Raw genomic sequence first — 14740 nt, forward strand, 5'->3', positions numbered from 1 at the left:
ATTGTAAACAAAAATCCAGATATAAATAGTCCAATATTAAATGATGTCGGGAGCCAATAGGTATTCACGGCGTCAGAACAACCTACCCAAAAGAGCCGTCGCAGACTGCAGACGTTTTATCGGCAGATAGTTTGCCTTGAAACTAATTTTTCGGCCAAATATCGGCCGACAGTTTAATCAGTATGAGCTAACTAGGACTTGCGCACACACGACGATTGTTTATCGGTCGATAGTTCAATTCTCTCCTAGTTTTGGTATCCAATACTTGTACCGTGCGAATATTTTTCAACATTTTGCGAGAAAATAGCATCGTCTAATTCACAATTGTTAATTATAGAAACCTGCATGGCCCAATTAGCATAACTAGTTCATTGAAGGTGACTAAGATCATTCGATAAAAGGCGAAAAACTTTTTTGGGTAATCAAGCAATTTAGAATACATTGTGTAGAAGTTTCCACTTAATAATCTGTCACTGAGAATTCCATCCATCGCCAGAAGAAAGCCTTCCTTAGGTGTATCCATTCATTTTAGTTTCTTGTTTTTTGCATCCATTCGTGACCAGCCATTCACTTGATGTCATCAGTCCATCTTGTTTGAGGTCTGCCTCTACTTATTTTGCTAGTCGTTGGTCGCCATTTAAGAATTTACTTCGTCCAACGGTTGTTTTCCATTCTTCCTATGTGTCCTGACAGTTCCATTTTAACATGACAATCTTCTGGATCCCGTCTGTTACTTTTAACCGTCGCGTCGTCTTATTCCTTTCACTGTAAATTGGATGCACTCAATACTCTCGGAATCTCTTCTTGGATTTCCTCCTCCATTATATGAGAGAGATAATAACATTTTTGGATAATTTTTTCATTGTGCGACTACTAACTTCAACAGTCAAATAAGAACTTTAGTACTAAATCGTTCGAGAATAGTCGGTCGGCTGTTGATATCGTGCGCACTCTTCACCAACCCGACTGTTTAATTGGCTCGGTATGCGCACTAACAGCCCATCCCGACTAAACTATCGGCCGATAAATAGTCTGCAGTATGCGGCGCTCCGCTTACTGCAGTGTTTTAATTTTTGAAGGAACGAACAAGTGTCATTATTTTGCTTTAAAAGTTCGAAGGGTTCGTCAAATTTAGTAGTTGCTGTATCTAATAGGTAATAGTAAAAGTTTACTTTAAAATGTATTTTCGCGTCAGTTACTAATTCACCTTCCGCCTTCTATTTAAACAAAAAACATAACTATTTTATGTTAAAACAAAGTAAAGGACCCGCTCTTTGGTGCTCGGCGCCCCTAACATCCCGGCGCCCGTGTGCACCGCACACCCTGCACAATAGGTAAAGCCGCCTCTGAGAGGCAGGTTTACAGCCTTTTCTTTTTTGGACTTTAGTTCATTAGTTGGGACTTTAACACGAGCAGAACCTGCACTCGCAGAGTTAAAAACGCAAAAAAAGAAACTGGGTCTGGAAGTTAACACAGAAAAAACAAAAATAATGATACAGACAAGAAGAAATATAGTCCTATAAAACATTATAGATTAAGATGACATTGAAACGGTTGGAAAGTTTACGTACCTGGGAGTAGAACTATATGCCGACGGATCAGAAGATGGAGAAATACGAAAGAGAATAACGCAGGCAAACAGAGCTTATTTTGCTCTCTCCCATATATTTAGGTCTAAAAATGCCCACCGAAATACAAAGATGAGAATCTATAAAACCTTAATTCGACCAATACCATGCTATGGCAGTGAAGCATGGGTCCTGAAAGAAACATCCAAAAACAAACTCGACACATTCGAAAGTAAAGAACTGAGGAGAATACTAGGACCTATGAGGGAAAACGGAATCTTCAGAAGTCGATACAACAACGAGCTTTATTAACTTTATAAGGAAACACCACTGTCAGACTTCATTAGAATACAAAGATTACAATGGGCCGGACATGTGATAAGAATAGGAGAGGATAAGCTACCAAATAGAGCACTGAATGCTAGAATGCAGGGAAAGAGACCGGTTGAAAAGCCAAGAAAGCGCTGGGAAGACACAGCAAACAGCGACGCACAAGCCCTTTTAGGAGTCCGTGTATGGAGAAGAACAGCCACAGACAAGCAAGGGTGGAGGCAAAAAATAAAGGAGGCCAAGGCTCAAATTGGGCTCTAGTGCCGTAGAAGAAGAAGAACCTGCACTCCCTATAAGTGTCGGTCGTGGTTCCAACTTACAGTTCGTGTAGTCATCTTTTGTCCCTACTGTAATTAAGCTAATTCCTTTGAATGCTGTTCCTGTTTCTTCGATTTTCTTTTATCTATATCCATCAAAATACGAAATACCGACAGTAACTTTGTTTTCTAAGATACTTTAACGTCAAGAGAAGAAATTTCAGCAGTAATCTTAGATGTTTCCAGAAACTTCTATTTCTAATTAGAGAAGAAATATCGTTAGAAATTTTATCTTCTAAAGAAACAATTTCCTTGGAAACTTTAGAAACCTCGGAAGAATCTTTTGAAATATGAAAAATTGCTTTCCAACGACACTACAAACTTTGGCCATAGCGGAAGAAACTTTCAAAATCGACGATATGACAGCAGCATGCTTGTCCACAAATTTTGATAAAACATTTTGATAAGACATTTTGATAAAAAAACTAGATTTCTATGGAATTCGAGGTATTTCTTTGAACTGGTTTCAATCTTACTTGGAAAATAGGAAACAACTGGTTAGAGCAAATGATACAGACTCTAGTCTCAAAAATGTTGTATGTGGGGTACCGCAAGGTTCAGTATTGGGTCCTCTACTTTTCCTTATCTTTATTAATGACATCACTAGTTTAAAAATCGATGGAAAAGTTTTTCTTATTGCTGACGATACCAGTATCACTTGGAGCAACTCAAATATCGCAACTCTTCATGCTACTATAACTTCTGATCTACTCACAATAAAATCCTGGTCAGATTCTAATTTACTCTCTTTCAACGTAGATAAAACAGTAGCATTACCCTATAAAGGAACTCTTCAACCCTTACCTCTTCATAACAGCCAGATCAGTATCGTTGATTCTGTAAAGTTTCTTGGTATTTTTTTAGATAGCAACCTTAAATGGTCCCTTCATATCGATGTGTTAAGCAAGAAACTATCCTCAGCTTGCTTTGCAACAAGATCTGTCTCTAAGGAAATGGATTTAGCCTCTTCCAAAATAACATACTTTTCATTGTTCGAGTCCCATCTTCGATATGGTCTGCCTTTTTGGGGTTTTGGTACAGCTGCCCAATCCGATGTTATTTTTAAATTGCAAAAAAGAGCAATCAGATATCTGTTTGGCCTCAGAAGAACAACACATTGCAGAAGCTACTTCAAAGATCACAGAATTCTAACATTACCTTCTTTATATATTTTAGAAACTGTTTGCTTAATTCGTAAACATCTACATGTTTTTCCAGAAAGACCTAGACATGACTATTCCACCAGAAATTCTACCTTTGACATCTATTTACCGATCCCGTCCAGTGAGTTAATAAAGGAATCTATATTATATTCTGCAAAAAAACTATACAACCATCTCCCTCTACAACTTAAATCTGCAACATATTTCCTTAAGTTCCGTAAAATGACTAAAGCCTATTTATCTGAAAGACCATATTATTCAATAGCAGAGTTTCTTAACCAATAACTAAGAAATTACAGTATTGTTATGTATAAGTAGAATCTTAATCTATATTTGAGTGTCATATGCAGCAGCATAACTTATTAAATTTCTTATTAAATTTCTTAAGGTAGATTACGCAATTTGCAATTTTTTTTTAATTTTGCAATAGATTGTTACTGATTTTTATTTGACTTTATTATGTATTATTTATATTGACGATTTGTATAATTTTAGTAAATTGTATTTGTTATTGTTTTTATTTATGATTCTTGTAAGCTTTGTCTATAAAATTGTTAAATTTTTCATGACAATAAAGCATATTTCTATTCTATTCTAAACCTCTTAGGGCATCCTTCGGCCGTTGTACTAATTCAGCCTTTGGCTCTCTATTTCTTTCGTAGCCATTTTTTACACAATCAAAGGCCTTCTTATTATCAATGAAGGCAGTAAAAAGATTCCTTTTCTGGAATATGCCTTAGCGCAACGTTTCTGTTGAGGTTCTATATTGTTTAGAGCAGCATTTCTCAAACTGTGGTACATGTACCACTGGTGGTAAATATTACCTACTATTTCTGGTGGTAGGTACATATTATTATTTGCGGGGATACGCAAAACGAAAAAAACGGCAAAAATCAGCGCCACTATTATAATAGTTAATTAGATTACCTATAGTAGGTATTACTTATAGGTAGGTATTTCAGTTAGGTGGTACAAAAAAAAATAAAAAGTATTTTGTGGTACATAACACAAAAACGTTGAGAACCACTGGTTTAGAGCACAGTGTTGGTAGATACGCTGGGCTACACAGCATGTGACCATTTGTATAAAGTTGCAAGACAAGTAATTGGGCAGTACTTGGCTGTTATTTTGATCCTTCAATATTAAATAAGTGGTTCGAGTGGTTCAAAGAAATTCTGGTATTTCCTGTAGATTAGAAACAACATGATTAATTTAATATTAATAACAGCTCATGGATAATCCAAAACTTCTTTAGCCATAAAAGTTTTGGACTTCGTCTGGTCGAGGAGATTTCCATTTCTCTTTGATAATGTCCGAGATTTCGTCAGTGGTGAAGGTATATTACTGTAGAGTTGACAGTTGTTCCATAGACCCAAGATGGCCAGACGATGGAAATATAAAAATAAGTAAATCCACCTTCTTCTTCAGCGGTAACAAAAACGGAAGACATGAATTTGGAACGGGCTTTGTGATTAGAGACGGCCTAGTACAGAATATACTAAATTTCAAACCTATAAACGAAAGGATATGCTATATCAGAATGAAAGGAGAACGATACAACATTTTGATCATCTCGCTTATGCGCCAACGGAAGAGAAGGATGACTTCTACGACGCCCTAGAAAGAGTGACAGATACGATGCCCAAACAAGATATGCGCATACTCTGCGGAGATTTTAATGCTAAAATAGGCAAAAAGCCTAGCCTACACCCCACAATCGGTAAACACAGCCTTCACAATATATCCAACGACAATGGCTTAAGACTCATCACAGAAACTGCAGCAGCTAATGATAATATCATAACAAACATAGTTGAGTTTATTAACATATTATGTTAATAAACTCAACTATGTTTCTGCATAAAGACATTCATAAGCAAACCTGAATCTCAAACGACCATATTACTCGAAACCAAATTGACCACATCATTGTAGATGCCCGACATGGGAACAATATCATAGATGTAAGAAGCCTCAGAGGAATAGACGGAGACACAAATCATTGCTTAGTCAGAGCAAAAGTCAAATCCAGAACATCTAGCCACAAATACAACAAAACAACAATGAACCCACAATTAGTCCTGTCGCCAGGGGGGGTACAACGGCCTCCTGTATTCAGATGGACTTACCCAAGTTTTTTTTATGTATTTTGACCTGTAGAACACGAATTTTTTGGGTAACAGTTGATCCGGATGTCGATAAGATTGTTATAAACCAAGAAGTTGAGGAATCACATAACAGCGATTTCTTGCAAAAGAAAACATTTTTTTGTATTTTTTGGGCCATTCTAACCAAAAAATGTTCCTACAAATTTTTTCGTAGGATGCATAGTTTTCGAGATAAACGCGGTTGAACTTTCAAAAAATCGAAAAATTGCAATTCTTGAACCCGAATAACTTTTGATTAAAAAATAAAATAGCAATTCTGCTTACCGCATTTGAAAGTTCAAGTCAAATTATATCGGTTTTAATTATTTGTATTGCTAAAAATTTATTATTTTATTGTTAAAACAAAGCTATAAACACCTAGTGCTTGAGTGATGTTTTCAATGATTTCTCATTTAAAATCGAATGAGTAGGTAGATGAGGTAAAAGTGCAAGCGCGGCTATTTCTACGTAGCATGCATTAAAACGCTTGTATTAGGCACGGGAAACACTATGTGTTTATAGCTTTTTTTAACAATCGAAGAATAAATTTTTAGCAATGCAAATATTCAAAACAGATAAAATTTGACTTAAACTTTTAAAGGCGGTAAGCAGAATTGCTATTTTATTTTTTATTCAAAAGTTATTCGGGTTCAAAAATTGCAATTTTTTCGATTTTTTGAAAGTTCAACCGCGTTTATCTCGAAAACTATGCATCCTACGAAAAAACTTGTAGGAACATTTTTTGGTTAGAATGGCCCAAAAAATACAAAAAATTGTTTTGTTTTGCGAGAAATCGCTGTTATGTAATTCCTCAACTTCTTTGTTTATAACAATCTTATCGACATCCGGATCAACTGTTACCCAAAAAATTCGTGTTCTACGGGCCAAAATACATAAAAAAAACTTGGGTAAGTCCATCTGAATTAAGAAGGCCGTTGTACCCCCCCTGGCGACAGGACTAAATAGAACATGGACGAAATGCAGAACACAGAGAAACATCAAAAATATATAGAACAACTTGAACAAACCTTGAACTCTGAAACAGTTTACAATGATAGAAGAGCTGTGGGAAACGACTGCCGAAATAATAACCAAGACAGCTGACAAGATCTTTGGAAGTAGGCAGAAGAGGGTAAAAACACGGTATGACGATGAATGTCGGAAACAGTTGGAAAAAAGACAAACAGTAAGGAAGACATGGATACAACTACAAACAGACAAAAGTAAAAAGGAATACGACGACTGCCGAAAAGAAACAAGAAAAATGATACGCACAAAGAAAAGAAACTAACAAAAATATGAAGCTATGGAGAGAGACCGACCCAAACCAGGCTCCAGAGAATTCTATAAAGCAATCTCCACTGAGAAAAGAGGACATAGAACCAATTCCATCCATACACTGAGAGACAATCAAGGCCATATGATAATCGACGATAAAGAACTAACAGAAGAATGGAAAGGGTATTTCAGGGACCTTCTAAACATCATACAGGAAGAACAGCACAAAGAAGAGATCTATATAACAGCAGACATTCCCGTCGAAAATCCCTCTTTTGAAGAAACCCGAAAGGCCTTAAATAAGCTGAAAATCACAAAGCGCCGGGTACGGACGAGATACCAGCAGCATTTCTGAAGTATGGTGGAGAAACACTACATCGCCAAATCCACCAATTAATAACACAGATATGGTTAGAAGAAAGGATACCAGCAAGATGGAAGGAAAACATCATAATGCCCATCCACAAAAAGGGGACAAAACAAAATGCCCGAATTACAGAGGAATTTCACTCTTTAACACGGCATATAAAATCCTCTCGAACATCATTCTTAGTAAACTAACCCCTTATGCTGAAAATGTCCTAGGAGAATATCAAGCCGGTTTTAGGGCAAATAGATCCACAATAGATCAACTATTCACGCTGAGACAGCTTCTAGAAAAGGGATGGGAGTATAACAGACCCATACACAATCTCTTCATAGACTTTCGACAGGCATATGACAGCGTAGAAAGAAGCCAAGTATGGAATGTAAAGACTGAAATAGTTTTTGTACACACTTATGACAACAGGTAAAAGGGGGAGAGAAGTGTACTTTTGAAGTGTGTAAAATTAATAATTCTTAGCTGAGCGCTTTCGACTTATAAAGCCATCTTCGGAGCTATGGTCAAAAAGGTCAAAATACCACTATGAAGAGAGATGGGTTCCATTTATGATATGAAATACTTCTGTTTCTTATGTAGTTTTTTATTGGTTGGACAAGGTTTTTTCCAACCAATAAAAAACTACATAAGAAACAGAAGTATTTCATATCATAAATTTAACCCATCTCTCTTCATAGTGGTATTTTGACCTTTTTGACCATAGCTCCGAAGATGGCTTTATAAGCCGAAAGCGCTCAGCTAAGAATTATTAATTTTACACACTTCAAAAGTACACTTCCCCCCAAGTATGGAATGCCATGGCGGAGTTCTCAATACCAAAGAAACTCATTCGGATGACTAAAGTCTGTATGGAGGGTGGAATATCAAAAGTACAAAGTACGTGTCAATAATAAACTGTCTGACAGCTTCGAAATCAACAGTGGACTCAAACAGGGTGATGCGTTATCTCCACTACTTTTTAACCTTGTATTAGAGAAAGCCATGAGGTCGGCCGAAATAAAAACAGAACTGCTATCGGTTCAAGGTCCCAAGTTATTACTAGCATAAGCAGATGACATTGATCTCGTTGGAGACTCCATCCTATCCACAAAAGCCATTTTCAACAAGGTGGAAGGAGCAACAAGCGAAGTAGGGCTGAGGATTAATGAAGAGAAGACGAAATATATGTGTATAAATAGAACGACACGAAGAGACAGGATAGGACAAAATGTGACGGTCAACACCTTCAATTTCGAAAGAGTACAACGTTTTAAGTATCTGGGGGCCGTAATCACAGCTGACAACGATGTTACTGAAGTAATAAAAGACAGAATCCAATCAGAAAATCGCTGTCTATTTGCACTGGATAAGCTTATAAAATCAAAAAATGTTACAAGAAGTTCCAAGATCAAAATCTATAAATCCATCGTCAGACCTGCACTAACATTGCTTGCGAACGTGGACCATGACCAAAGAAAAGCTCAGACGTTTTGAACGAAAAATACTTAGAAAAATTTTCGGACCTCACCACGACATTAACACAAACCAGTAATAGGATCAGAACCAACTTCGAATTAAAAGCACTCTACAATGATACCGATATTGTCCAAGAAATTAAATCACAGCGACTAAGATGGGCAGACCACGTGCACAGACTTCATAACGAGAGACTTGTAAGACTGGTATGGGAGGAGATTCCTACAGACAAAATACCACTCGGACCAGAATGCGATGGAGAGATAACCAAGCAGATCTCCGAAAAATGAACATTCGATTTGACCCTAGGTTGATGAAAGACCGAAAAAATTGGAAGAAAGTTGTACAGTCAGCCAGGACCCATCCAGGGTTGTAGCGCTACGTGATGATGATGGCAGTTGTTCGTTGTGTCTTCAATCCATCCAGCATTAGTGTTATGAGTAGCCGGCGTTGAAAATTGATTTCCCTAACCAAAACTCATAAATTTCTTTGCCGTTTCGATTTCCACTTCGGAATAAGAAATAAAAAAAACTTATTGGCTTGGGTAGGATTTATTTTTATTTTCTACAGTGGAATTCAATTTCTTTTAGAAAGTCTTCTCTGCCTACAACAGAGGCAATATCCCTACACCATGACTCGATTTTCCCGGGGTGCAATTCTGTTTTCAGTCCTTCCGCCATTGTCCTGATCTTCATGCCCATAACATTGGTAATTGCTGCACAATAAATGAACATATGCAAAAATTCTAATATGGTATGGGCTTCCATGATATAATTAGGTAGGACTTCAGTGTTCACAATTTGTAACAGCGTACCCACTTTCTTCTAAGAGTTTATTTTTGGTAGCTGTGGTCTGCTAAGTGGGTTTGTTCCATGCAACTCTTGCACGATGCGTGCCATTTCGCTTACTATAGTGCAACTCGTTGCCTTACTGCGTATTAACAGATTGAGTTTCTTGTATGCAAAACTCACGAATCTACTCACTCAGAACTTTACCTACAACTAGCTATTGGTTATGAATCTCGTTTTCGACTTCGCTTCTAATATTTGGGATAAGATTATTTCTGTGGCTCAGCTAGCATCCAGTTTATCGAACACTGATGATGATTTTTTTATAAAAATCGAAAACGTTTTGTTGTGATGTAGCCCTTTTAAGGGATTTTTAATAAAAAGAAATTTATACCTTTTACAAAGGATTTCTTTCCAATTTTGTGATTGATGGTATACAGCCAACTACAGGAAAACTTTTCTTTTCCTTGTGGATTTTATTATTTCGTATAGTTGCCCGGTATTGATCTGCTATTCGATGTTCAGATATACGGAATCTCTGAGTACTACCTGCAAAATTCGACATACAGGTGTTTCTTGACAACGATATTCATTACCTTGTAATAGAAGAGCAAAATATTTTCGTTCAGACACAATCCATTCCATGCGCTGCCTCGGTCGTCCAACTTGATTGAGCGACGGCTGATGTTCTAGCGCAGCACCTTCAGCGAGTGGAGCTTTTATTTGGCTTGCTTGTTCTTGTTGGGCTATAGCTGTCTGTATGATAGTGGCCCGCCTCCTCAACACCTTGCAATCCCGCATGCTGTCAAGTCCGGCACCGGATACAGAATACTATATTATTTATCTATGGATACAGACGTGACTTGGAGATCTTCAGGGAGCGATTCTAATGACAAATTATTATTCGTCATTTTCACGGGTGTCCATATTATAGCTACTGCCAGTTTTTGTTCTACGGCAAGTATAGGTACCTGCTACCCTCTAACTTTCAGGGCTAAAAATACCCATCCCCGTTTGCAGGGGGCCACGCCTGATAAAAAGACTAAGAAAACTCCCACAGGGGAGTATTACTACTTATTACCATTACAATGCCATTACTATACAGCGTGTCTACTTGAGTTGGAAACATATGGGAAACTTTTTTATTATTAATTTTACGAAAAAAAGTTATTCTTTATAAAAAGTTCTGCATGCCCCAAAACCTAAGATTCAATTATCAGATATCAAATTTTCTGAATATTATACGAGGTATGTCAAAAAATATGAATTTCGGCTAAGGGTAAAGTACCTTTATTTCTCTCAATATCGAAAATTCTTATTATGAAAAGTTGTTTGGAAATAAAAACCAAGCTCAAATATGTAATTACATGCTTCTAATTGGAAAAAATATTTTCCAAATTTTTCTCAAATTTATTGATACTAACTTCGTTTTTATTCATTACACATACGATAACTCTTTTATTATTACTTTTACGAAAAAAAGGTATTCTTTATAAAAATCTCTGTATGTCCTAAGACCGAAGATTCAACCAACAGATATGACATTTTATTAATTTTATACGAGTTATGTCAAAAAATATGAATTTCACTCAAGAGTAAAGTACCTTTATTTTTCACAATATTGAAAACGGTTATTAAAAAAGTTGTTTAGAATTAAAAACTATGTGTCAATATGCAATTACATCCTTCTAATTGAAATACTGTGAAATATAAAGGTGCTATAATATTGAGCGAATTTCATATTTTTTGACAAACCTCGTATAAAATTAATAAAAGTTGATATATCATGGTTGTGTCTTAGATTTTAGACCATGCAAAGTTTTTTATGAAGAATAACTTTTTTTCGTAAAATGAATAATAAACGAGTTATGATATTTGTAATAATTAAAAACGATGTTGGGTATCCATAAATTTGAGAAAAAAAATTTTTTTTCAATAAGAAGCATGTAATTGCATATTTCATCTTAGTTTTAATTCCAAACAACTTTTTATCATAAGAATTTTCGATATTGAGAGAAATAAAGGTACTTTACCCTTAGCCGAAATTCATATTTTTTGACATACCTCGTATAATATTGAGAAAATTTGATATCTGATAATTGAATCTTAGGTTTTGGGGCATGCAGAACTTTTTATAAAGAATAACTTTTTTTCGTAAAATTAATAATAAAAAAGTTTCCCATATGTTTCCAACTCAAAGTAGACACGCTGTATATAGTCCGTCTAGAAAGCATCCGGAAAAAAGAAAGCAGAACTATAATTTTACGGTATTTATTTCTATCACTTGAAATATAAAATTTCAACAAAATAATTCACCTCATTTACTTATACAACCTCCATTTAAATCTAAACACTTAACTAAACGTCCAGGTACACCCGAAACTAGGTCAAAGCCATAATTTTCGGTAATGGTGATGCAGGCCTCTAAAACTGACCGAATCAAACCTTCTTTATCTCGTGGCGCTGCTCGTTACACTTCAATCTTCATCAGTCCCCATATGTTTTCAATGGGTCTAAGATCTGGAGATGCTGCTGGCCACGGAATTGTTGCCAATTCGTGTTCTTGCATCCAAGCTTGAGTATAAGCAGAAGTATGGCATCTTGCTGAAAACGCCACCCCTCTGGATATAAAACATGAGCCGTTTCAAGAGGAAAACCATTTAGGATGTCACAATATTTCGCACTATCAACTATAGAGAGAGGTGTAGCACCACGCTGATATATTGCTCCCCAAACCATTATTTTAGTGGGAAATTTGAACGGTAACATTTTCTCTTGATAGGACTTTTAGATGAGCTGGAAACAATTTTCATCAGATACAGGGTGAGTCATGAGGAACTGTACATACTCCTACCTCGTATAGATTCCCCTATGGGGAATAACAAATGACCATTAAAAAGTGGCTGCTCCCATTGTTTACTAATATTCGTCATAATTCTTGAACGGTCAGATCGATGTCTCTCTTATTTTGGTCAATCGTTACACTATTACCACCTAATAAACTGATTTATTCAAACTAGAAAAAAATCAGGTCCGGCTTAAGAAAATTAGTTCGTTTGAGTCTTAGAAAAAATTTCACCACCCTCTATAAGCTTTTTGAAAACTCTAATATGAATTTTACAAATTAGACAAATAGGAAATTAAAATGGCATATTTATTTTTTCCCCACACGATTACTTATTTTTTTTATAAAAAAATCAAATTTGACTATGAATTAAGAGTTTGGTAAAGTGAACCATAAATTTAAAAAAATTTACTTTTATTACAAAAATTAATTTTTTTAAACAAATATTTAATTTATGTTGCCATCCAATCAACTGATTTATTCAAACTAGAAAAAAATCAGGTCCGGCTTTAAAAAATTAGTTCGTTTGGGTCTTAGAAAAAATTTCACCCTGTATACGCTTTTTGAAAACTCTTATATGTATTTTACAAATTATACAAATAGGCAATTAAAATGGCATATTTATTTTTCCCCACACGATTACTTAATTTTTTATTAAAAAATCAAATTTGTCAAAATCGCAATTTTACCATAAAAATAAAAAAAAATTAAACGTTTTTCTTAAAATTAAAAGTTTCACCATTTTTTTTCTTCACTTTGGACTCTATAATTTAACATAGACGTGATCAAATAGATAAATTTTAAATTTTTTCACCTAATTTTTGCGATTTAACTTTGCAATTTTCGAATCTGCACCTTTTATTTTTAAAAATTCATAACTTTTACGAGAAGAAGACTGAAAGTCTACAACAATTTTCATAGTCTTCACAATGATCAGAGATATGTGCTGTAAAAATTTCAGAAAAAAAATATGAAAATGAAACAGAGTTGTAGCGAGTTAAACCGTGATTTCATTTTTAGGTTAAAATTCCGATTTTGACAAATTTTATTTTTTTAATAAAAAATTAAGTAATCGTGTGGGGAAAAAATAAATATGTCATTTTAATTGCCTATTTGTCTAAGTTGTAAAATTCATATTAGAGTTTTCAAAAAGCGTATACAGGGTAAAAATTTTTCTAAGACCAAAACGAACTAGTTTGAATAAATCAGTTGATTGGGTGGTAACATAAATTAAATATTTGTTCAAAAAAAATTAATTTTTGTAATAAAAGTTATTTTTTTTTAAATCTATGGTTCACTTTATACCAAACTTTTAATTATTAATAGTCAAATTTATTTTTTTTATAAAAAATTAAGTAATCGTGTGGGGAAAAAATAAATATGCCATTTTAATTGCCTACTTGTCTAATTTGTAAAATTCATATTAGAGTTTTCAAAAAGCGTATACTGGGTGAAATTTTTTCTAAGCCCCAAATAAACTAATTCTTTAAAGCCGGACCTGATTTTTTTCTAGTTTGAATAAATCAGTTGATTGGGTGGTAACATAAATTAAATATTTGTTTAAAAAAATTAATTTTTGTAATAAAAGTTAATTTTTTTAAATCTGTGGTTCACTTTACCAAACTTTTAATTCATAGTCAAATTAGATTTTTTTATAAAAAATTAAGTAATCGTGTGAGGAAAAAATAAATATGCCATTTTAATTGCCTATTTGTCTAATTTGTAAAATTCATATTAGAGTTTTCAAAAAGCTTGTACAGGGTGAAATTTTTTCTAAAACCCAAACGAACTAATTTTTTAAAGCCGGGCCTGATTTTTTTCTAGTCTGAATAAGTCAGTTGATTGGGTGGTAATAGTGTAACGATTGACCAAAATAAGAGACACATCGATCTGACTGTTCAAAAATTATGACGAATACAAATTTCTGTCAAAATGCGAAACTCGCCCTGTATATTATTAAACAATGGAAGCAGACACTTTTTAATGGTCACTATTGTTATTCCTCACAGGAGCCTCTATACGAGGTAGGAGTATGTACAGTTCCTCATGACTCACCCTGTATAAAGACATTATTAAAATTATCTTCTCGAAAACGTTGACAAAAATCTATTCTTCGTTACCTTTGCAGAGGTGTCATTGTCGGGATTTTTTTTGGATTCCTCGATATGTAGCCTTGCCTTTTCAGTGACATGCGGACAGTTTCTGGGCACACTTTTATTGTTTCCGCGAATCTTACGAGGTCTACCCGAAACTGGTCTATATGTCATATCTATGCCATTTTTTTATCCGCTTTATTGTCTCATACACTGCACTTTTCCGAGTTCAGTCAATTGCAGTAATTTTTTAACGTTTCGGAAACCCTTTCTATACAAATATTCCACCACTTTTCTTTTTTCTACTTGCGACATTATTTCACAAATCTTAAGTCTGTTTACAAACAACAATATTTGACAGATGGTGTTGTCAT

Source organism: Diabrotica virgifera, chromosome 8, assembly GCF_917563875.1.
Source record: "Diabrotica virgifera virgifera chromosome 8, PGI_DIABVI_V3a".
In the NCBI taxonomy this organism is placed as follows: domain Eukaryota; kingdom Metazoa; phylum Arthropoda; class Insecta; order Coleoptera; family Chrysomelidae; genus Diabrotica; species Diabrotica virgifera.